This window comes from Vicugna pacos, unplaced genomic scaffold, assembly GCF_048564905.1.
Source record: "Vicugna pacos unplaced genomic scaffold, VicPac4 scaffold_19, whole genome shotgun sequence".
NCBI lineage: Eukaryota > Metazoa > Chordata > Mammalia > Artiodactyla > Camelidae > Vicugna > Vicugna pacos.
The window spans coordinates 73246234-73270756 of NW_027328740.1; the positions used below are offsets into that span (position 1 = coordinate 73246234).

General features: G+C 40.3%; 1 protein-coding gene across 1 annotated transcript in view; it reads left to right on the forward strand.

Moving 5' to 3' along the window:
- The window catches only part of LOC140693509 (uncharacterized), a 311246-nt gene extending 289485 nt beyond the window's left edge, over window positions 1–21761 (forward strand). The window contains exons 15-19 of the mRNA XM_072957329.1: window positions 6332–6419; window positions 12654–12840; window positions 13393–13536; window positions 15319–15543; window positions 21582–21761. The gene's annotated coding sequence lies outside the window, so the exon portion shown is untranslated. The remainder of the gene's footprint in view (window positions 1–6331; window positions 6420–12653; window positions 12841–13392; window positions 13537–15318; window positions 15544–21581) is intronic.
- The last annotated feature ends 2762 nt before the right edge of the window (window positions 21762–24523 follow it).

The following is a 24523-nucleotide window of genomic DNA, read 5'->3' on the forward strand; positions in this document are numbered from 1 at the left end:
CTAGTGATAGGCGGATTCTTTAGGGGTGATGAAGTGTTCTGGAAATAGAAGGTGATGGGTGCTACACAACCGTGAGTTTGCAGAAGACTGCTGAGCGCTGTGTCTGGGAGTGCCTGTTGTTGGGGCATCTTTATTTTGTTCTCATCCTGCAATGTGAAGAGCCATCTTCTGCTGTGGCTGTTCTACTCCTGTGAGTGGTGAGGGTCAGAGACTTTGCAGAGTCATGTTTCTTTTTTCCCCCTGGGTGAGTGTAGGCAAAAAAAGATTTAAGCCTAAGAAAGTGCTCCATCTGCAGAAATGTCTTTTTGTTTTGCATGGTGTAAAAACCTTGAGAGCTTTTAATCGTTGAGGCCAGTCTGTGGGAGGAAATAGCCCGTGAAGCCTGTTTGAGCCTGGGAAGCACCGTGCATCTCTCCCAGACACGGGTGGGGATTTCACCCCCGTTCAGGCAGTGAAGGGCCCAGACCCGTGAGCAGACTTGACAATCGTGAATATTTACGTGTATCCGCTGCTTCATCTTGGATATTAATTTCAAGCTGAGTCAGTTTGTGGCGGCAGCCTCATCCTACATCAGGAATTTATACTATCTGCTCTTTGAGGTGAAGACCTGACAGACTTGATTATTTAACAGTCTGCCTTGAATTGATATCTCAGATTCCTTTGTCAAAAGCAAACAGCAGAAATACAGAATTCCTTTAATGCCAATGTGACCTGGAACGAGTTTAGTCTCTGTGCCTCAGTGGCCTTATCTGTGAGTGGGAAAGATGATAACAGTGCTTCCCTCAGAGGAGCTGGTGAGGGGAGAGTCAGAAGCACAAATGGAGGACTTACAAAAGATGCTCTTGAATGACCGAATTTAGTGCTCTCAGCCTGGTGAGGCCTGAGGGGCAGAGATGTCAGAACAGAGCATTCCTAGCCGGAGCTCGATCCGTGATGGAAGCTGTTATGATCAGTATCACCACTGTGCGTTATCAGGTAATTTTAAGACTTGGTAATATGAATTCTTGAATAATGTTAAAGGACTAGACATCTCAGATCCAGTTTACATAGTCCTCAAGATTTCTTCTGAGAAATGGATGGTTTCTTCCCCATCTTAAATCTGAGATGAGTCTCTAAAAAATTCTGTATTCCTCCATCTTTTTGCTTTAATTTTCCATTTCCTAAAAAACCATGTTTTTAAATGGAGTTAATGGGGACTGAACTGAGTGCCTCATGCATGTTAAGCACTTACTCTCCCAAATGAGGTATAATCTCCTCCGTGATTTTTGTTAAAATTTACTTTCTTAGTTTACAGAGGTAAGAGGCCTCTAATTCTTTTTCTGGAGACTTGTCCATGAACCTGTAAATCTATAATTAATGGACAAAATTTGGTTTATTAAAAAATCATTAGAATATTCTGCAATTCATCCAAAAAGAAATGCTCATTGACTTAAAATGTTTCTCCTTTAAGGGGATTTCTCCTGTTTGGTCTAGCTTAATTTGTTAACAGCCATCCTCATCATCATAATGACCAAACTCACTGTGAGTGGACACCTACCTAAGGCTAAAATGTTTTCCTCATGTTTTAATTCATAGCAGGTGTTTGATTGTAGGTATCAGTGTCTCCTTTTTTTCAGCTGAGGGATTGAGAGATGGAGCAGCTTGTCCCAATTACACGCAGCAGGCTGTGGCTAGCTCGGTGCTGGAACCCAGGCTGCACAGAATGCATTCTTAATTGCTCCTCTTATCAGCCTCCCGTTAAGTGGTTACCCGAACACCTGTGACTCCATAAACGGCCGAGTTTAGTGACCTCAGACTGATGAGGCCTTGAAAGGAGAGACACCATTGAGAAGTTGAGACAGAGTGGCAGAAATTAAAATTGTTCATTTTCACAAATTTTTAATTCTCAGGTAATTACATAAAAAGTTATTTTTTTTATTTTAGTGCTCTGTAAGCACTAAAAACAAAACATTAAAAATAATTATAGTGCAAAAGAGAAGTGAGCTCTTAAAGTCCAACCACTGCTAATGATGTTGCTTGTTTTCCTCTTGTGGCCCTTTTTGACAGAAATACCTACAAAGACTGAATTGGTTTTATGTAGTTTTAATATGGAAGAAAAGATTGTCAGTGAATATTGTAAGAAAAGTCTTTACTCTTTTCTTTCCTGTTGATGAATATGTACTTTATTTTCATGGCTTAAGTACATTTCCTCATTTGTGAAATTTGAGTAATATCGTTTAATTTGTCTGACTGTGAGAGGTAGATGCCTTGTATACAAAGAACCCAAGAGGTGCTTAATAAAAGTGTGCTGTCACAATGACAGATATTTTAGAAGGATCAACTCTGAATACTAAAGAGTGTCGCTTATTTCTGATACATATTCAATATGTATTTGTATGATATATTTGAATATGGTTTAAAGTAACAAGGATTCATTTTTTTTTTTTTTTTGGTGTAGTATGAAGTTTTAATGAAATCTGTATCATTCTAGTGAGACAGGGACTAGTTAAATTGCCTTAATCAGATGACCTTGAAGATTATTTACACAGAATATGTATTGTTACAAATCAGAATTTATGTTGCCGTGTAACCATCCACTCAGACATTTAAATTCGTGGGATTCTGACCAGATCCGTTAAGTTTAGTAAAATCCATATTGATCATTTTCAGGGAATAAACTCCTCTATTTTGTGATTAAAGAAAATTTTGATTTTTTTCTACATTCTTAACAGGTTTAAAATATCAAAACATTGATTTGACATGTCACTTTTTTAATAGAGAGAATAAAGCTCATGCTGTTTTATTATGTAAATAAATGTTTTTGTATGGCAACAAAATTGTATGATATCCTGGCTCTTTTAGTATTTTGCAAGATACTTAGATAACCTACTGTTGGAAAAATACAAACGTGAATTTTATGAATATAGGCCTAGTACAGATCTGTTGGTTTTTGCTACAGTGCAAGACATGAGGCATAGGAGAACTTTGCTGCTGATTGCCAGGAGGACAGATCCCATGTCTCAGTTTCCCCTCCTGTAAAATGAAGTGGCTGAACTGGATTCTTTCCTCTTCTAAGATGAGTTTCCATGAGCCTATATCTTCTGTTTATATTCAGGAGTATTAGCAATATCAGATTAAATACTGAATATCCCTCCTTTCCCCCGAATCAAAGTGCAGCATGTGCTATATAAGTTTTATTTATCTGATTCTCGTTACTGATCCTACAGGCAATTTTTGTGTTGCATCTTTCCTGGTAACCTGGAAGGTCATTTTACCCATAGGTGGCACTGTTGCACCTACTTACAGTCTTAACTTTCCTGTTTGTAAAAGGAGGCTTAAACAACGTTATTTTATTTTGATTACTTTACTTAATGCTTCAGAATAGCCCAATGTCCATTATGTCTGTCTAACTGGAAAAGTTATTCTGCTTATATCTTAGATTTATTCTGTCATCTCACTGTGAACATTTCAGACTTGCTGTGCAAACAATAGCAAAATCGGGCTTTTCTTCTAGTGTTAGAAACCAGTGAGCCGGGATTTTATAAAACAGCTAGAAGCGGCATCTGGAGGACCTTAAAGGTGAAAAGTGTATTGAGTTCCCTGAGTTTTGACCCCGCCGCTGTGTGTTAATTGGTGGTAGGAGATTTGGTACATATACGAAGAGGTGTAGTTTTTGATATGGTTTGCCTGCACGCGCTGCCACTGAGCCACTTGAGCCTGAGTCAGTTCGTTTTGAGTTTTTCCCTCGTCTGTGAGATGGGGACATTCGTATCTGATTTGTAGAATTGTGAGAATTAGAAATTATGTGCAGTGTTTACCACAGTGTGTATGTCAAGAGGGCTCTTAAACTTTAGCTGCTGTTTTGTGTGAAGCCATCATTTGAGAGTCTTTGGCAATTACTAAGAAACAGGAAAATAAGAAGAGATGGTTTTATGATGAAAGATATTTGAGGAGGTTCCATAGTTCCTATACCCATAATTTAGCATCAGCAGAGTCAGAACTGTTACACAGTCGCCCTAAACCAACGTTAAGCCACAGAATTATTTGTTACTTCATATATTTTGGGGTTTAAGGAGATCCAATACTTATACATATGTTGTCTCCAGCAGCCTACTGAGAGATGACACAAAAGAGTAGACAGGCAATAAATGTCTTCTTTGTTACTGATGAAGCCACGTTCTCCATGAACTTCAAGGCTGTGGGAAAATGCGTGTCATGATACTGTGTCCCAGAAATACAGACTCACCCTGTCCCATGTAGCTCTGGGCCACAGCGAGCCTTCCCTTGAGAAGACCTGCCCTTTCATGCACAGGGCTTTCCTGACATGGAGCTGAGCATCCCGCGTGCTTCCCAATGGTGACCAACACTGGAGTGAAAGGAAGGGTTTCACATGCCCTGCTTGTCTCCCCGGACTCACACCTCACTCTGTTAGTGTAATGAGTGCTAGCTGTGGGCCAGGGGCCAGGGGTGTGAAGGGAGAAGCACCCTCCATGGCCCAGAGGAGTGGTTAGGAGACATCCACTCCCTCAGTTTAAACAGGTGGTTGGATGGAACATAAGGGTGCTCCCCAAGAGTGTGTAAAAGGAGAAATAAGGATTTTATTTGGGACTTAGGCTAGCCAGGAAACAGATAAGATGATTAGAGGGGACACTTGTAAAACAATTTGATATTAAGTTGACATTTGTTGAACACCCAAAATGTGCTACATTCTTTTCTGAGCATTTTACAGAAATGAATCCTTCAATCTTCTCAACAAGCGAGTAAGGAAGGTTTGATTGTTATCCCAGTTTTACAGTGTGGAAATTGAGGCACACAGAGGGTAATTAAGTTGGCAAAGTCACAGAACTAGTAATTGGCAGAGCTGGTATTTAAACCCTGGCTGTCTGGTTTTGAGGTTCCCAGAGATGGGCTTTGGGTGTTTAGCATTATCGACATCCCTGAATCTTTATACCTCTGTGCATCAGTTAGCCTAGAAAGGACAGGGAAAGGAGTGTTACACAGGAGCTCATAGTCATTTCTTGGCCGCTGTCCACGGAGAGTGCACCGTGATTGGCGTTAATTGACTTCTGGGCAGTAGATCTGTTCGTATAATAGAAATATAGTCCATTGAATTAATCTAGAAACCCTTCCTGCTCCGTTTCTGTCCATGCTTGCCATGTGACTGCCTGCCCGTGATTGGGCCGTGGAGGAGAAAATGTACTCATGGTTGAACTCTGATATTTCAGTCTGGTTCATAGATTCACGTCTTCTGTTACATTAAAAATTTAAGTTTCTGGTTTCCTTGCATCAGTGTCTCATGAGCTTGGTTAATGTGAAACCAGTCCATGGGAGCCCAGGGATGATGACGGTATAATTTCTGAGCACGTTGAGGCACTTCTACTCGTGCAGACGTGGCTGGAGGATGTCCAGCTTCCTCACTGATTTCCCCCAACAGCATGGTCCTCTCCCACCCCTGGATGTGAGGTTGGGAGCTCTCTGAGTAGGCCAGTCAGAGGCCGAGTCCACCAATCAGAAAATGATGAAGTACCTGGAAGTGGGTTTAATAGAAGACAAGGGCTTCCAGGTTGTCAGATGGGCTGTTCGAGTCCATTTGGTGAAAAGCTGTCCACTGTCTGTGGTTGAGCTACTTCTTTGCTGTTGAAAAGTCTGGAGTAGATGAAGGGATTTTAAAAAGCAGAAAGGAGTGATTTCAGGTGGTACGTCCACACCGGTGAGAAGTGATGAATGACCGCCTTTGTGAGTCATAGACAGTCTTACAAACTTCATAAACCAGCTTTAAAAGCTCTTCCATCTGAGTGCACTTCATATGGGGTCCAGATCATCACTGGTCGCACTGTGAGGGCAAGTAACTGATAATGGCAGAAAGGACACGGAGGCATCAAAAAGGTCTCAGTCACTTTCCCTGTTTAAAGGATGCAGCACAGTGTAATATATTTTAGCTGGTTTTTCACTGAAAAGTTTTTAGTGTTTTCTGGGACTCCCCAGTGCCCCAAGGTTCCATGCAGCTGGGTGTCCCCTCAGTGCAGCTCTGTCAGCGCTTGCCCTGGGCTGACGCGGTGTCACGGGGAGCAGGACAGTCAGCGTCCCCGGCTCCTCCGAGCTCCGTCTCCTCATCCGCAGAGCCGGGTTTCTCATCCGTGTCTACTTAGTAGGGTTGCTGAGAATCACACGTGATGCTTCAGGTGTGACTTTTGGTTGTCTCTGTGATTGGCATATAGTTAATATTTGATAGAAACACTTGTTTTTTTAGTATAATTGTAGCACCTAGATTGCAGTGGTTTTTAGTCTGCATTTTTTATAACTTTATTCTTATTTTTAAATATGCACTTATTTTTATTTATTTTTTTTGGAGGTACTGGGGACTGAAGCCAGGACATTGTGCATGCTAAGCAGGTGCTCTACAACTGAGTAATACACACCCTCCTTTTCTGCACTTGAAGGTAAATATTGCTATACACAAAATAGCTCTTAAACACCATCATGGGACCTAGTCACTGTATAGACAATTGAACACGTATACTATTTCAATAGGAATAAATGTTTTTGAGACATACATTTCTGAATCTGTTAATGTGCTTAAAAACGATCATAGGTAGTGATAAACACGAATCTTTGATCCAGTACTTCTTAGAGACTGTTTTGCCATCAAGGGAAATTACATTCTACAGAGAAGGCTAATTGGGTCTCTTTGATATTTAGATGGTTTAGCAGATGATGAAGGCTTTCAAAAGCTGACAGTTTTGTATTTTAAAGTAACTACAAAGTTACCTTCTACAAGTTGTAAGTACTAAGCTTGTGAAGTGCCCAGTAATCCAGGGGGTATGTGTCTGTGTCTGTGTCTGTGTCTGTGTGAACGTTGGTGTGTGTGATTTCAGGAAGGTAGAAAGAAATTCCATATAGACTTCTGATACCTTTCTCCTCCATTTCAAGGTGTTGGCATATATTTACACTAATAAATTGATATTCAGTTGTCATTTGGCATATTGGGAATAAGACTTTCTCATACTTGTTTCAGAAGGATTAGGGAGCATGAGCTTAGGAAATGGGAGGAGATAGAGGCAGGGAGGTTCTTTAAACTTTGTGCAGAATTAGAAACAGTAACTTTTCTCTTTTCTTCTAAAGCAAACTGGCACTGAATTGTAACATACTATTACTCAGAATTGCTTTTCTGATCAGATACATGTACCTCAGATTTTTAAATGCAACATGAATGATGAAATGTGTTTTAGCAGTTATTTTTAAAAGTAGTCTCTTTTCAAGTAAAAGGCTATAGCCTGTTCTTTCTTCTAGCGGTACAAGAAATTCTCATTGTTCTGTTGCAATGATCTATGTGCTTACTTTCTTTTTTTTTTTTTTTCTTTAAGTGCTTTTTTCATTGTGGTTTGAATGAATGTTTAAAATTTCTGTATTTTGATCTTTAGAACATGCTGATTTCTCAGAACTGTTAAAAACCTGATTGTTCACTGCTCTTTGTTTGGTGGGGCACCCTATTGATTTCTGTTGTCTGTTAAAGAGTGAAATTCTTCCTCTAGCCTGCAGATCATTAAGTGAATGGTTTGCAGTGTGCCTTTAAAATTATTTGTATGCATTGAGCATGTTTGTCCAGTGAATTTTAAATTGACTCATTGTAATGACTTTGATTTGATTCTGTGTCTTTTGCTCCTCTCCACAAGAATTTGAATTCTCTGTTGCATTTTGTATACGTGTTCTTTACAGGGGAAGAAATTTTGCATTTTTTACAGAGGTGGGTTTTCCTATCCCCTCTGAATGCCTTCTAAAATTGATACAATAAAAATCAGTTATTGCAGTGCATAAATATTTCATAAATTATTTTTTGGCATAATCAGAAACAATGACCAAGAATGATAATAAAAAATACGAAAACCTTCCTTCCTTTGAAGAATAGAAATCAGGTAGTCAGGCTCCCTCATGCTTTGTGCCTGACACACTTAATCTCATGTCATTGTGTATCATGATTCGGAGATGGTATTGTTTCAGGTTTATAGATTTTTGTTTTAACATTTGTGTTGAATTCTTTCTCCAGGCTGATGTTTCCTGTTGGGTTTGTGGAAAGAGTAGAAGGGAAAAAAATACTTTGTTTTGTTTTCAGGAGGCCTGAGTTGATGGGAAAAGAGTTGAGGGTGGGCTGAGGAAAAGAGTGACACTCCCTCTCCTCCTGGTTGAAATTGATAAACAAAGAAATCAATTAAGTATATCGATATTTGACCAAAAGAAGTTAGCGAGCCCAAACTGGCTAGAAATGCACAATGGAAATTACTGAATTCAGCTTCAGAATGAGGTGCTTTACCAAGTAGAAGCAGCTTAGAGCAATCAGAAAATCAGTAATATGATGAGATATAAATGGAATATTATATCTTTTATTGCTGAAACTTTTCTACGTTAAGTTGTGTAGAGCTAAAATTAAGTTTCAATCACCAGGAGTTAAGAGAGTGAGTGGTACTGTAGGATCGTTATTCACGGATGTGCCTAGACCCTGATAGAGTGGCTGAAGATGGCAGGAAGAGACCCACATCCAGGATTTTCATCCTAGGGTGTCCTCCATAATGGTTCCATGTGGAAGCAGATGATTGGGTTAACAAATTGTAACACACCCCAGTCGCCTCTGAATTTTAAGAAGAAAAAATATGCTTTGATACTGCTTTACAAGCAAGTTCCTGTGCATCCTCACTCCAGACGCCTTGCCTTAAAAAGCAGAGACAATGCTTTGCTTGTGTAGTTGAGGTTTTAGATAGCACTCTGCTGGTTGTAAAGCAAGGACCGAGACCCTCAGCTATAAACGCTGGGCTTGTGTGTTGTTAGATAATGTATTATCCCCAAAACAAGGACCTGGCTGGTCTGGTGGTCTGCTTTTTAATGAACATATCTAAAAATGTATCTTGTTCCCCTCACCCCATGACTTCCCTAAAGATACACTAATCCTTTGTACTCATTGTGTATTCTACAATCTCTGCCTCATCCTGTCTTTCCCGAATTTCCTCCTTACTATCTCACAACTGTTAACGAAGTTTTCCTTTGATTATACCCTATAAATATGGGAGCATTTGAGAGGCTTATGGAGATGGCTCCCTAATCCCTCTCGATTTCTTGACTTTTTCCACAGAGTCTTGAATAATCATTCCTTGTCAGTAAGACTTCTTCCAGCCAGAACCCACAGTTCCAGGTGAGAAGGATGCAGGCTTTATCTCTCCTACCGGAGGCAGAGACAGAAGAGAATTGAGATATGCTCCCCCGTGATCCCTTCCTGCCCCAGGTCTACTGCAGTTCACCTGCAGCCTTCTGGCCTCTGCTCAGAGGGCCTCTGTCCCAGGACTGACCTCAGCGTTTTCTTCCCTTGTCAATATTTCCTGTGCCTTTCAGAACTTGGTCTCTTCTCTGCAATTCAAACCTGGCAGATGTGATGGTGGTCAGCGTGCTGGTGGGCAGTCCTTTGGGGACCCCCAGGAGCCATGCTGATTCTCCTTAGTCTCTCAATCAGGGTTACGGAGCAGTCGAGCACAGAAGGAAGCCCATTCTCGAGATGTCAACAGAGCATTTCATCACTTTCATTTTATTTTTCAATTTTTGGTGGAGAAATTATTTGTAGTGAACTGTTCCAGATATTTGCCGCCTGCTTTCCTCATCACCATTCCTTGTTGTCTCTGGTGCTAGTTTTATAAACCAGGTTTCTTCTCTGGTCATTTCTGGCAGCTGGGCTTGCCGAATCCTTGATCTGTATTTGAAACAGAATGCTTCCTCGTGATGTCAAGGTGATTTTCCTATTTCTGAATATTTCGTGTACACTCAGCAACTGTTTCAAGTGAAATGCTCTTGTCCAATTTCGGTTAACTCACATTTGCTGATCTCCTGCTTTCATGCTGAGAGCAGTTTCTTTTTCCTCTAATAAAAGTTAGCAATTTGCATTTACTATGGAAGATACTGGCCCAAGGTCCTTTTGTTCTTAAGAGTTTTAATACAATTCACCCATTAAAATGTACATCGGTTTTTACTCTATGCCCAGAATTGTGCGTCCCATTCAATCTTAGAATATTTTCATCCCCCCAACAGGAAGCCCTGTATGCATAAACAGACATTCCCATCTTCCCCATCCTCCCCCAGCCCCAAGGAGCCACTTTTCTCTCTGTGGATTTGCCTGTGCTGGACATTTCATGTAAATCGAGTCACTTCATATAAGTGGAAACGTCTATTGTGACTGACTTCTTTCACACTGAGTAACGTTTTCAATATTTGCTCATGTTGTGGCCTTAGTCACTATTCTATGCTATGCTATTGCTGAATAACATTCCACTCTATGGCTGGGCCCCACTGTTTACCCATTCATCAGGTGATACGCATTTGGGTTGTTTCTGTTTTTGGCTGTGATGAGTAATGTCGCCGTGAACACTCATGTGGTATTATTTATGTGGATATTTGTTTTCAGTTCTCTTACGTGTGTGCCCAGAGAGCAGAATTGCTGGGTAAGTCAGAAACGAAATGTTCAACTCTCTGAGGCCCTGCCAGGCTGTTTTCCAAAGTGGCCACGCTGTGTTACATCCTCACCAGCAAGGGCTGCGTGCTCCGCTTCCTCTGTGTCCTCTTTAGTGCTTGTTACGCTTTTTTTTTTATTATACCCTATTGTAGTGAGTGTGAAGCGGTTTCTCCTAGTGGTTTTGACTTGATTTCCCTTACAGCTAATGGTATTGAACATCATTACATTGTGCTTTATGGACATTTGTATATTTTCCTTGAAAAATACCTTTTCAGATACTTTATTAACCTTTTAATTGAGTTGCCTTTTTATTGTTGAGTTGTAGGGTTTTTTTTTCTTCATTTTGAGATACAAATTCCTTACCAGATAAGTGATTTGAAAAAATTTTCTCCTCTGTGTTGTTGTTTCACTTTCTGGATGGTGCCCTTTGAAGCAAAGTTTTAAATTTTGATGAACTGCAATTTGTCTCTGTTTTCTTTGTTTCTTGTGTTTTTGGGGTATTATTTAAACTCTGAGGTATTTTATTTAAGCTTTTATATATAAAATAACTTAATTCTTAGGACCGTTATAGGAGATGGGTGCAGTTGTTGTCCCCAGTCTATGGATAGGAGACTGAGATGCAGAAAATTTCACTGAAATATCAGTGTCACATCTACCTAGTGCTGTGGGATTTCAGACCCTCATGTTTGTCCCCAGCATTTGTGATCTTCACCACCATGCTCCACTACTGCCTGGAATCGTTAATGAAAATGACTTTCATTTTTTGATTTCTTGTTAGTTTGTTTTCTCATTGGGGACCTCATCTCCTTATTTTCCTTTCGGATATCAGTGTAGATTTATTTTAGGTCTCATGTAGGCAGAAGCATTGCTATCAGTTAACTTCTTTATTACTCACTCTCCAGTGATGATTGTTGCTAGTTGACCTAACCAAGTCATGCTTAAGTCTTTCCTGCTAATGACACTAAAAACAGTCATGACTTATAGAATGCTCAAAGAAAGTACTTGATTGATTTTATTTTGCTACCCAATCAAACCAATCAAGTAAAAACCCCAGTGTTGACACAGACTATAAGCCCTCCAGAATAGGATCACTGTCTTCCTTCTGTTTCATTTATTTGGTCACAGTGTCTGGATAGTGACTTGCTGTCCAGCAGTTTTGTGAGGATATGGTGCTCGTGAATCATTGTAAGGACAGAATTTTGACAACAGACTGTGTTGTTCATTTCACAAGGGAAAAGATAATATAGAAATACTGCTCAGATTTATTTTAAAATTAAGCTTGGAATTTTGAGAAGAATTCAAGAAACCATACAAAGCTCTTTTTCACTAATTTTAGATCTATCTTAGACACATATGGTTACATAGCAGAGTAAGTTATCAAGTACATTTGACAATAGGAGTGTAATATTGATTATTTGTTTTAGTTGAAATATTCTACCTGGGATAAAGTAATCAGTGCCCATAAATGAACAAATATGTTTGTATTTCTATGCAACATGGGAGCAGAGTTCATGTTTCTATATAATATGTATGACTGTGTGTTTTAATCTGTCTGTCAGTGTTTTTATAGTTTTTCAGCAATGTTGTAACTTCAGAATTCTTCTAACATATTCACTCCCGATACTACTGCAGTTTGTACTGTGTATCCTATCTTATGCATGGGATTCCACTGTCCCCTCAGTGAGGAATTTCCTCTCCTATTGAGCTAGTAGCAGAGTTAAAGGAACAGTGATTTCAAGGCCTTTGCTCTCCACGTGTTCGCAGTTTCCTGTCAATCACGATTTTCTCTTTCTTGTGTTTTCATTGTGCAATTAGAATTTTTGAAAATAATTATTAATATGTTTCACCAGTCTTCCTAGAAATTTGATGTGTTTGTGCTTTTCAGTTTTCAATTTATGAAAATTGTAAATGCAGACTTGTTTTTAAGTAGTCCTTTTTCACTAGATATTTGTTTACCTCTTTATAGTTAAAATAATTTTCCCCAATGAATGAATCGGTGTGCATGTTTTAAAAGATACTTTAGTTTTTATTTTTCTTATTCTAACAGGTATATTCGTTGTACAGAATTTAGAAAATAAGGATAAACACAATAATACCTTAAAAATGGCCTCTAATCTCACTTGTAGATACAGTTGTAATGTTTGAAATTGAGAATTACAAGTCCTCTCACTTTGTTCTACTCTTTCAGGTACGTTTTGGTTACTGAGACCCTCGAATTCCCATATGAATTGTAGCAGAAGCTAGTCAGTTATTGCTGAGGAGCCCGCTGGGATTGTGATCAAGACCACGTTGTATGTGTGCTTCACTCTGGGGAGCACTGCCATCCCAAGAATATTGTCATGTGATCCAGGAATTTGCGTGGTTTGTCTTTCCAGGTATTTAGGTCTTCTTTAATTTATTTCAGCAATGTGTATGGTTTACATAGTATTATTTTACTTTAATTTTTGCCTTTATACTGAGGACAATTGTGCAAGGTACCAAGATTAGAATTGTATTATAGCCCTGCAACTTGCTGCCACCATGGACGCTGTGGTCTCTCTTTGCCCTTTGTAAAATCTCGCACAAAATAGGACCTAAGTAACTCTCTCTTGAAAGAATGATTATATGATTGCTGGATGATGCTTGAGAGTCCTTGTGATGATGTCTTTTTCCCAGACTTTCCCCTCTTCTTAAATATGCCCTTTCTCTTCCTTTCCTCCAGCCTGGGTTTCAGCCTGCCTGTGGCATTGATTTTCCTTGTCTGTGGACTCTTCTTTTCACTAGTTCATGATAATGTTACATGTCGGCTGTGGAAACTTGCTAGATGTCAAGAAAGAGCAAATCCATTGCATGCTAGTATTTTTAGAGTGTGTTATTGAATTATCAATTGAAATTAAAGCAGGCTGACCCATTGAGCCATCCCCTGAGCTCTTTTTGCCTTCCTACAGGTGATACTGCTCTCGTTGCTGCATGTGCCCTTCCCCCAGACTTAGTTTTGGAGTTGAGTAAATCACCATCACTGGAGCCCTCTCTTTAAAAGATGAAGAGAACATTTGCTCCTTCTCCCTGCTTGGGGACTTGGATGAGATGAGGTAACAGATAAAGAATGAAGCCCCACCTCATTCTGACCACTGCTCTTTCCGTTCATTTCTCCAGGGGAAGAGTACAATTCAAAAATATAAAGATTGTGAGCTAATGAAATATACAAGACAACCGATCATTTATTAAATACACTTTCATGCCAGAAACAAATGTATTATACACACAAAAAGCACATAAATTACGGTAGTACTGTGGTTACAAACGTGGGCCGAGTTCGAGTCCTGCTCTGGAGTGACAAGTCCTGTGAAATGGAGAACTTGTAGGTCGGCTTAGCCTCTCCCGGACTTTTTTCTTTCCTGCAGAGACAGGGCTCGCTAGTCATCCCTCCCCCGTAGAGGTGCTGTGGATTGTAAACGACGCGCGTGGGCAGGCCAAGCACAGCTGCTCGTTCCTCGTAAGCGCAGGATAGCACAGCTTTTGCGGTTACGGCTTTATGATCGCACTGTGTAGACCCTCAGTGCTCCGAAGGGATGTCTTGCGGATTGGAGATGGGATTCTCACTTCTGTAAATACCCAAAGATTGTGTTATTGAGCCTTGCTGATATAAATCTATTCTTTAGAAAGTACATAATGTAGATATATTTTTCAAACATGCATGCTTTTTTTCTTTTATTATTTATACTTCTACCCTCTCATCACGTTGTGTGACTTTTGATGGAATCCAGGAAACAGTCCTAAGCCACCTGCCTCTTCACACTTCTTCGTGATGGTTTTCTTCCTTGACTAGAAGAGGGTTTTGCATAGGAAATTTTGTTTGCTCCCCTTCTCTTGGAGTCTCCCTGTTTGTCTGCCCATCTCTCACCTGTCCATCTGTCCATTTCTCTACCCACTCATTCTTCTGACTTGTTCCAAGAAGCACTTCAGGCAGCTTACAGAAGAACAGATACCAAATAAACAAGTGAGAAAATGGGGCCAAGTTCACAAATTGAGGCTCGGAGTTGAGCCTGTTTGAGAGTTGCAGGCGTGAGACACACGCCTCTGCCTTGTGACTTATAAGATAGACAGCATCAATGTTCCTGAGGCTCCCAGCACACACAGGGAAGCAGGGTTTGTGGGAGATGCTCACTGGCTGTGAAATAAATAAGTGGCTTAGGAGAAGCCCAGCCTTTCCAAATACTAAGACTTAGGAGAATATTTTGAGTGTCTTCCAAAATCTGAGTATTGCATCTTTTCTTTTTCAGAGTTTTATGTATAGTTGGTTAACATTCTATAACTGGAAATTTCTCCAAAACTGCTGCCCACGTGAGTCCCATGACTCGGGAATGGGGTGGTTCTGCTCATTGACGGGTGTTGGCCAGAAACGGAAAATGACAGCCTCCAAGGAGCCTGGGATTAAGCAGTTATGTTTTGTCAGTGCTGTAGATTTCAGAAAATGCTTTTACCGTTTCTCTCCATCTGAGGAAGCAGCGTGCTCTCTTCCCAGCATCAGGAGTTCAGGGTCTCGGGATGGTGGGGGCTGACTGCACTGCCGTAAAGACAGCTGAGCTAGTCACTGCATGTGTGGTGCTTTCACGTAGTGCATTTCATGTTTTTTAAAAGGTTTCAACATGTAGTTAATTAACTGAGTTAATTAACATTTAATAAATATGAGGCTTTTTTGAAAAGACAGTTATAGGCAGAATATAAGTTGTGAACACTTTAAAAATGGCTTCATTAGTGAAATTTCAGTAAGGAAGATTCAGTTTATCTTATTTACGCCTCTCTTTAAAAGTAACAAAGAAACAAGACAGAAAAAGCAGAGGATTACTTCTGTTCTTCCTCTCGGCTTGCAGGTGCCCTCACCTCCAGTGGCATCCATCCAGACACCAGCACTGACACTGGCCGTGCTCAGAAATGCCTCAGCCCTGAAGACACAACTGACAAATGGAAGGGAGCCGCGTCCTGTTACAGCGGGTGCTCTCACTTTGTGGGTCCTTATGTAACTGCGTGGTGTTATTCAGGATCGCCCTTTCTACACTGTGTGACGGTGCTGCGGTGTCTCCTAGTTATTTGTTTCTGTAACTACTCATGTATTTTTTCCAATGTGTGGTACTAGACATCTAAAAATGCATTTTTCAGATGAAAAATAATGTGTATTTAATATAAAAGTCTGAAAAAAGAGTCAAAAGGGTCTATCCTGGTCCCAGTACTCAAAGATAATAATTAACACTTTAACATCTATTTTCTGTTCTTTTCATCAGTGTGTATCAGCTCTGTCATAAAAACCAGTGAGCACTGTGTGCCTGTTTACTGTGTGGAGACCTCCATTTTCCATTCGGCTTATTACACATTTTTCTACAATATTCTATCTCCCCTGACATGATTTTTAATGACCAGTATAGCATTCTGTTTTGTGGAGGCATCGTCCATTTTACTTTGTACTTAAGTAAACTTTTAAATTCCAAGTATACTTAATTGAAATTCTGAAAAGAGAACTGTGGTGGTACCGAAAGTCCCCTACTTCCCTTCCCCTTTTTTCCTGAGAGTAAAAGCTGCTGACAATGTGGAGTATATATTTCATGACCTTTATGCCTTTGTCATATATATATACACACATACATACACGTATATGAGAAATCTATGTATATGTGTGTGTATATATGCTTTATTGAAAAATAAGGCCATACTATATGTTTTCTGTAGCTCGGTTTATTCACTAACGTATATATCATAAACCTCCTCCCACTCCAGACTCACCCGGTCCTTTCAGATAGAGTAAAGGGGTCTCCTGATGTGCAGGTTTGGTCTCTTGTGTAACGACACCTTTCGTGGGAGAGTACTGTGGACAAGGCCTTGGACCACGCTGAAATGCTGCAACTTTAGTGCCCACAGCTCTCCGTGATTTACCGCATCATTGTCTTGATGGTGAACACTTAAGTTTTCTCCATTTTCCACTGTCAGAAAGGGTGTTTGACTGGCATCCTTCTTGTACAAACATTCCTGTGATCTTGTATGAGTATTCCTTTAGCTAAGGTTTCTGGAAATTTAGTCCTTGGATGTGACAACTTCATACATCACAGGATGCTTTCAAGTGAATCTTGAAATTCCTTCTCCTGTGGGGCATGAAAAGATGTAGAATAACTTATGTAACCAATTCTCTATCGCTGGATATGATTTCACTTCAGCATTTCTTCCCACCATTGTAAACAGTGCTGTGCAAATGTTCTGATGAGTACATCTTTTTGAACTGATTTTTTCTAAATGTAACGATTCCTAAAAGTGGAGTTCAGCCTGTGTGCACACACGTTTTTCAGAGTTTACATATCCATTGACATGTCATCCTCCAAAAGATCGCTCACAGTTTGTTGTCTCAAAGATGGACACTAGCTATAATATCTTTTAAACATATTTGCCAATATGACGAGCAAAATGATTTTCATTATTTTAGTTTGCACTTGATGACCAGTGAGGTTTTGAGCATTTTTCACTCATTAGCCATCTGACTTTTAAAAAGTGAATGATCCCTTTTGTCCTTTGCAAACATTTAAGTGGGGGAGCTTCTTGCTGCTTTGTGACAGCTCAATGTGTATTATGAACATTAACCCCTTGTCTTCATCAACATGTATCAGAGAGCTTTTACTTGTCATTTCTTGCCTTTCATTTTGTTCAGTAGGTTCATTATTGTTGTGGCCCAAAATAATCTTAAGATAGTAAATGTCTTCTTTTTGGGTTTTATTCTTAGAAATGCTTTCTTATAATGGTATAAATTTCTTCTGTAGGTTTTTTTAATCTCTAAGATGGAGATGATAATGGTACTTGTTACAGTGAGGAGAAGCTGAATTGATATGAGCAAAGAGTTGTATTTGCTCTTATTAGTACTTTCTAATATTTACATCATTTTCTGTAATTTTTCTTGTGGTCATTTTGACGGGAATAGAATTTGTTTTTTCCAGGTATTCTCTGATTGTAACAAGACAATTATTAAATTCATACTTTGCTTTTTAATTTGAAATCCCACCTGTAAAAAAAATACTTATGTATACTAGAGTCTCTTTTTGAGCTCATGATTTATTTCTGTCAATCTTACTTTCTTACTCTAGCACTATATCTTACATATTGTAAAAATTTATTTAATATATTACAGTGTGAATTTTTTGATTCTTTTTTCGATCCCTAAATTTCTTGGCTTGTATTATGACTTTATTATTCCTGAAGAATTCTAATATAATTTTTTCAAGTTAAAAAAAAAAGATAAGTGTTGTCATGGGATTTTTTAGTAAGTTTGAATTATCTTTAGGAGAACGTACATCTTTAAAACTGCTTTCCTCCATACAAAAGGTTGATGTCTCTACTTTCACACTTTTACTTTACCCCTCAGTACAGTCCTGTACTTTCTCCATGTACAACATGGGCATTGTTTTTGAGTTTATTCCAGATTATTGTTGATGTTTTTGTTAATTTTTTAAGTGAGAAATTTTTACTATTATATTTTTTAACTGTTAAAACTGACACCTAGGAAGGCAGATTCGGTTTGTAAATACTCACTTTGTAACTTCTCATTTAAAATTGTAAGTATTAAGTACTTGTTACAGAATCCTTTCTTTTCTGTTTTTAAAAATTTGTTTCCAAGATTCTCAAAATGGTCATAGCTAAGTAGTATAGGTGGGGAGACAGATGGAGAGAGGTAGTGTGGCTCATGTACAAACTGTGAGCACTTTCATGGCTGCCTTTATGCTGGAAAAGCTGATAAACAGTCCAGCTTAAACCAGGGTGGCTTTGTATGCACTTGAAATCCAGCTTTCCTGCCTGTATGGTGAAGCCTGGTAGGCGTGGCAGGTAGATGATCAAGGTCGAATGGAGGTTATTGGCTGCACAGAGCACTGTGTCTGAGAATTGGAGACCATCGCCATGGGAAATGCTTGGTGCCAGGAACAATGCAGAGGAGCTGGGGAACCTTGTGTTAAGGATTTTCCAGCCCTGGGAGTGGGAATATCAGACTCTGCACTCAGATCTGAGTTTGAATTCATCCTCTTTAGTTTACTTGTCCTCTGACTTTTGTCAAGCTATATACCGTCTTTCACTTCCTGTTTTCTTGTCTCTCAAATTAGGAGAATTACATCCTGCTGCTAGAGTGTTTGATCAGGTTAAATAATTTGTGTCTATAAGATGTCACATACAGTCACAAGCTCAGTGAGAAATGGGCTGTCGCCTGTTCTTCTGCAGCTCAGTGCTTGACAAGACATGGGGGAAAGCCAGTCCCTAATTTGTGTGTGATGCAAGTAGGAACAAAATTAATGTCTTGCCTTTCCCTAGCAGTATTCTTACAGCTTTGCTTCATTTACTTCTTTCCTCCTTTCCTTTCCCCTTTCCCATCCTCCACCAAAAGAGCCTCTCAGAAAAATAGATTCAAATTACTTTAAAGGTTGGCTCATCCTCATGAAATGATAGTATCATAAAAAAATACTGTGCAAATCCCAGAATATATTTTATATGATTTACACACACACATGTGCGTGCAAACACACACACACACAAAATCAGTCTACCTCCCACTTACAGAGGGAGAAGGTCCACTTTTTCTGAGTTTTCATTCACAGAGAGTGAGAACAATGTCTCTTACACAGACTTTCACCAGGCTTCGTGCATGGTGTTTTTAATTGAATTTCGGCTTTGTGGCCATAGATATAGTCTCCTAATAGAAGAGAGAAAGTGGAGACATAGACATTCCGCTGAGATATTGGTGTCATCATATTTTAGTTGTAAAGGACTTAAGACAGCATAGAGTCGCAACATTTTATGGGTGAGAATCCATGATGTTGTAACTTAGACAAGAACCTGGGTCTTCTGCCATCTTGTCCACGCGGGTGAAGAGGCAACTGGGCAGGGGATAGTAGGGATCCTTCCTGCTTCACTTCCATGTTCTTGCTAGTTTTCATTTCAGCTGCCTTTAGTTTATGTTCATGAGGCCACTCATGGGAAGGTCACTCTGTCCTGATAGATTGAGTTTCTTATCAGCGAAAAGCTCTGGACCCACTCATATTTCCCAGAGTTTTCTGCTGACCTGCTGACACTTTATATAATTGAGACCTAAGAAACTACTGAATATAAAATCCTTATTGTTATCATTTCCCCTCGAGTTCCATAGGAATGGGGTGCTGTCTCAGGCTGTCTAAAGCCAGATCTGAACAAAGATAGGGTGATGGGCTGTGCTGCTGGACCTACACAGTCGAAGGGGATTTCCACCTTAGCTTTATAATCAGGCAGATTAGTTCAAATCTTGCCTTTACCAATTATTATCTTTGTGTCTTGGGGGAGAAACTGTACTTTTTTGTGTCCAAATTTGTTTATCTGTAAATAAGTTCAGTATTTATTTTAAGGTTTCTGTTTTAGAATTGAATGAGCTAATTCATTCATTTATACCTAAAATAGCGATCGCATGGTTCTATGCTGGTGCCTTGGTAGTTGATTACTAAGGGAATTGGCAGTGAGAATGGGGGTGGGGGACCCCTGGATAATAGAGCTTATATTCCAGGATATGCTTGTAAAAGACTGGATGTGCAGTAGATTTTTAGTAAATATCTACTCCTTTCCTAATCTGCATTGATTGTTTATATATCTTTATACAAATATATTAACAAGTTTTATTGCAATTTAAATATTTTTGTAGTATTTACATTATGTAGCTATAAAAATACATGAAATAAAATGATTTGACTTTTATTTTCTTTTCAATAAGCAAAACAAAATAAAATAGAAAAGAAAAAAGTCTTGAGGGAGTAGAAATAATTTTATTTCTGTGGAATCAATTCCGTATAATAGGTCTTTGTCATGTTGTTAAACAGCATATAAAATTGATAGGCTGTGACATACTGGAAATGAGGAAACAGTGGAGACATACTACCTCTAATGCAGTCATTTTGTTACCAAGTCCAAACTCGTTCTGCTTGCTGCATGACAGGCCAATAAATGGGGAGATGAGATGTTGGAGTAAGGAATAGTGACTTCATTTGAAAATCTGGCAGACCCAGAAAATGGCATATTGATATCCAGTAGAACTCTCTTCCCCAAAGCAGAATTCAGTCTCCTTTTATACTAAAAAGCGGCGGGGATGTGGTTGGTTGTTGCAAACTTCTCGCTGTACGAATTGTTTGTCCTTGGAATCCTTTGTTCCTGCAGCTGTCCATGGTGGGTCAAATTAAGGTGCCCCCATAAAACCTCCAAATGAAAGAAAGGTTATTATCTATTTTGCAACTTGCCATCTGTACATAAGTGTAGAAGAGCTAATATCCTTAAAGATCAGAGCCCGGAGAATAGGCTGTCCTGGATATTTCAGGCTAAAGGCAACTTTTTTTTACAAAAGGTGCAGAGATAGCAAGTCGGAGCCTAGAAAACAAGGTACAGGTTTAAAGCCAAACGAACACAGCTAACATGGAGTCAAATTTGTTCTTTTCTTTTACAATTTCTTTTTCTAACTCATAAATAATTTTAGTAAGAAACATGAGAAATTTTTTTTTATTTTTGCTTCTTAATAACGGATTACAACTACACTTTAGTGAGCAGGGATGCTGTGCGTGCCTTGGGGTCACAGCAAACTCTTGTTGGGGGTGGTCGACCCTGTAACATACCGGATGTCCCGTGAGTGTTGGTGAGGGTCCCCCTAACCAGGGGCTCTCTTCGGGAACCACCATATGGGCATTGACCTCTGGAGACCTCTTTTTCAGCTGCAGGAAATTTTTTCAGATTTTGTGATGGAAAAATCTCTCCAGCTGCAGATAATCAGGGAATAAAGGAAGAGGAAAAGGGCTTGAAGTAGAGTAGAAGAGAAGGACAGAATATCAGGGAACGTGGGGGCTTGGCAGCGGGGCCTCGGGAGAGAGAGGAGCAGAGGTGTGGAGGGTCCCGGCTACGGAACTAGCTCCTGCACCTTTCCCCGCACCCAAGCCACACAGCTTTTAATTGGGCCCAGGACTCCCTCCTTTCTGGATGTCACCCTGGGCAGAACTTTGAGAATCGAAGCTAAGGGGTGGTCAACACTCACCTAGGGGGTCACTGAGGACTTTGCTCAAGTCCACATTGACTTTTCCAGTCATGTGCCTTCACCTGTTCTTTATCTCAGGATCTGAGAAGCAGGAGCAAGGAACTCATGGAGAGATCCAGGAAGATATCTGACTGTGTTAAGAGACGACAGTCACAGTGACACGTGGAGCGAAGACACTTGCAGTAAAGTAAAATAACTTCACAACTATTGCATCAGAGCTGCAAGTGTGAGAGAACCTAAGCCTGTCTCAGAGTGCAGGGGACAAGAGAAAAGGAATGGTAAAATTACCACTGACATTTGAAATTTTGTTAAAAAGAATGCTACTGTTAATTGTATCACTTGAATGTATGCAGGTGTTTTTCTATGAGCATTCATAGGTTCACAAAACCCCACCAGCCACTCTTGCTCCCATCTGGTGTGGGCTTTCTCAAGCACAGTGCCCTTCCTGCTTGGGTGGGCCACGCTGCTGGTCCTCGCCTGGGGCCGGACTGCTACAGGACACTGAGTCCCCGAGGCACGACCTGGGATACATGACAGGAACATCTCTGCTCTTGGCTGAGGGCCTCCGTTTCCCCCTGCAGTGTAAGAATGCCGGTGACTCAGTTAGAAGCATGCATCCAAGCCATCCTTCCGTGTCATCACCATCTAGAAGCGGTGCCTGAATATTCTGAATTTCTGCAGAATGTTGTTTGCAATCACCTTGAACAAGTGAGTGTGTGTCCTCTTTCAAGTGGAGGAATTACTGCCATTTTCCTGGAACTTACTCACCACTAGTCCATCTGAATTTTCTGTGCTAGGATTCAGTATAGCCTGCTAATAACTCTGCAGTCAGATCTTGAAACCCTGATGAAGAGGATTATTTATTTTCTTTCCTTATATGATAGTATTTTACTTTCAAAATTCTGAGTTTTCTGTTCTTGGAGGAATTTTTTGGGGGTTTGGAGAAACAACTTTGCTCTTACCATCTTTGTGACCTGTTGCTATATGCATCTCACCTGTCTTCTGTCACTTGTGAGGCGGTTCCATTTGTGACCCTGTCCGGGTTATTCATTTTATAAAACATAAAATCTGTAAAAGTACAGAACCCTTTTACTCCGAAGACATTCCACAAATACTCCTTTAATCTGGGTGTGGTTTTAACAAGACACAAACATTAGAACATATACTTGCAGGTTGCCAGTGCAAAATCCCCAAATGAATAGTCTAGCTCAACATCTAAAATCTTTCTTATCTACCTTGGATATGTATGGATAAGTGAAGCAGTTTGCTAAGAACCCAAGACCAGGTTTAGGATACAGGCTGATGTAGCTCAGCGGGTCCTCCCAAGCTGATGCTCTGCCAGAGAGTGGGGTTGAGGGGAGAGGGCGTGCCCTGCCCTCCATGAGCTGACAGTTTCATGGCAAACACCTTCAAAAGGTGAAGAAATTGGGGTTTCTTCTATGAACAGTGGGTCTGAAAAGAGCCCAAAAAGCATGGGAGTGACACAATCCCATTTGTCTCAAGTAGGGGAGAGTGGCTGTGGGGCCACTTGGGAGACTCGTGAGTCCAGGTGGGCAGTGTTGGTGGCTTCCACTTGAGCGGTAGGATAGTGGGTAAAAGCGAACAGATTGAAGGCATGTTTAGATGGTAAAAAGAAAGATTTAAAGCTGTCTGTGAAGGTAGGATGGAGTAAGGCCCAGGTTTCTGGGTGGATTAATGAGTTAAATGATGGTCCTGCTGTGCTCTGAGGAGGGAAAGCTGCAGAGGGATTTCTGGGGGAAAACTGATGAGTTCAGCTGTGGGTAAAGTGAAAGGTTGTTAGATGTGTGGTCTGGGATCTCAGGTGAGAGCCAGTAGTGAGTAGGGAGAGGGGAGAGAGACTTTCAAATAATTTTATCTTGTGAACATACATATAAGGATGAGTAATGACACACTTAACCCCTCTATATTCTGTATTTAAAACCCAGTAACATTTTGTTATATTGGTTGCAGGGGTTCTTAATTTTTTAATACAAATAAAATAAATAGAAACAAAATAGTGGAGTTAATGAATATCTTAGAGTTGATGTGTGTCCTTGTATGTATTTTGATTTCTCATCTTTATAAACATAATCTACAAAAAGTTAACTTGCTTAGAATAAGAGTTAAACACAGGGACATGACACACTCTGTTGGGGGTTGAAGGTGATATCTTTGGCAAATTATATAGCCTCTTTTTGCCTTTGTTGCATCTTCTGTGAATGCCCCCGTGCCCCTCATCACAGCTGATTTCCTAGACTAGAAGTTGGGAGGGAGGCTGCTGAAGGGAGTAAGAGGTGGCAACTGCTAGGAACAAAGAAGACAAAGACAAAAACAGATTAAAGCCAAGAAACTGAGTCCTAATACCCTCAAAGGAAAAATAATCCCGCAGTGTTTTGAGCCACTTATCGTAAGGGAAACAAAATCACGTGGATCCAAATCTCTTGAGCATATGTATATTGTGGATGGGAGGGTATCATCAGAAAAGGGTTGAGAAGAGGCTTTTTGGTTTCCCTTAACGTTTTCAGTAAGAATGGGGTGCAGAAGCAAAAACCACCCACTACACAGTAGAAGGTGTTGTTTTGTGCGAAACTGACCAAAGTTTGGAAACCAGTCATCAGTGGTGCTGGGAAATGAAGAGGCTTCTGGATTGGGTGGGGCACTTGCTGTGACTTCCAGGTGACCTGCTGGCTGGGGTCTGTGAGGCGGGCAGTAGGTTTGCAGTGTGACCTGGGCATAATCCCTGGCTCTGAGGCTGCTGGTCTGACTAGCAGACCTGGGCAGATGCAGTCCTATTGGGGCATCTCGCGATGTGGCCTGGGACACCTGCCATGCTGAGGGCGAGAGGAGGGATCCCCTAAGGGGGTGTCCCTGTGAAGAGTAGAAACGTCCTCCTGCAGGGGAGGAAGAGCCTCTGAGCAGCGGGCCGGATGCACAGGCAAGAGCAGCCTGAGCACGGAGATTTCGGGGACCTGGAAGTCATAAAGTGGCCCGAACAGCCTTGTTCCTGAGAAACTGGAGGG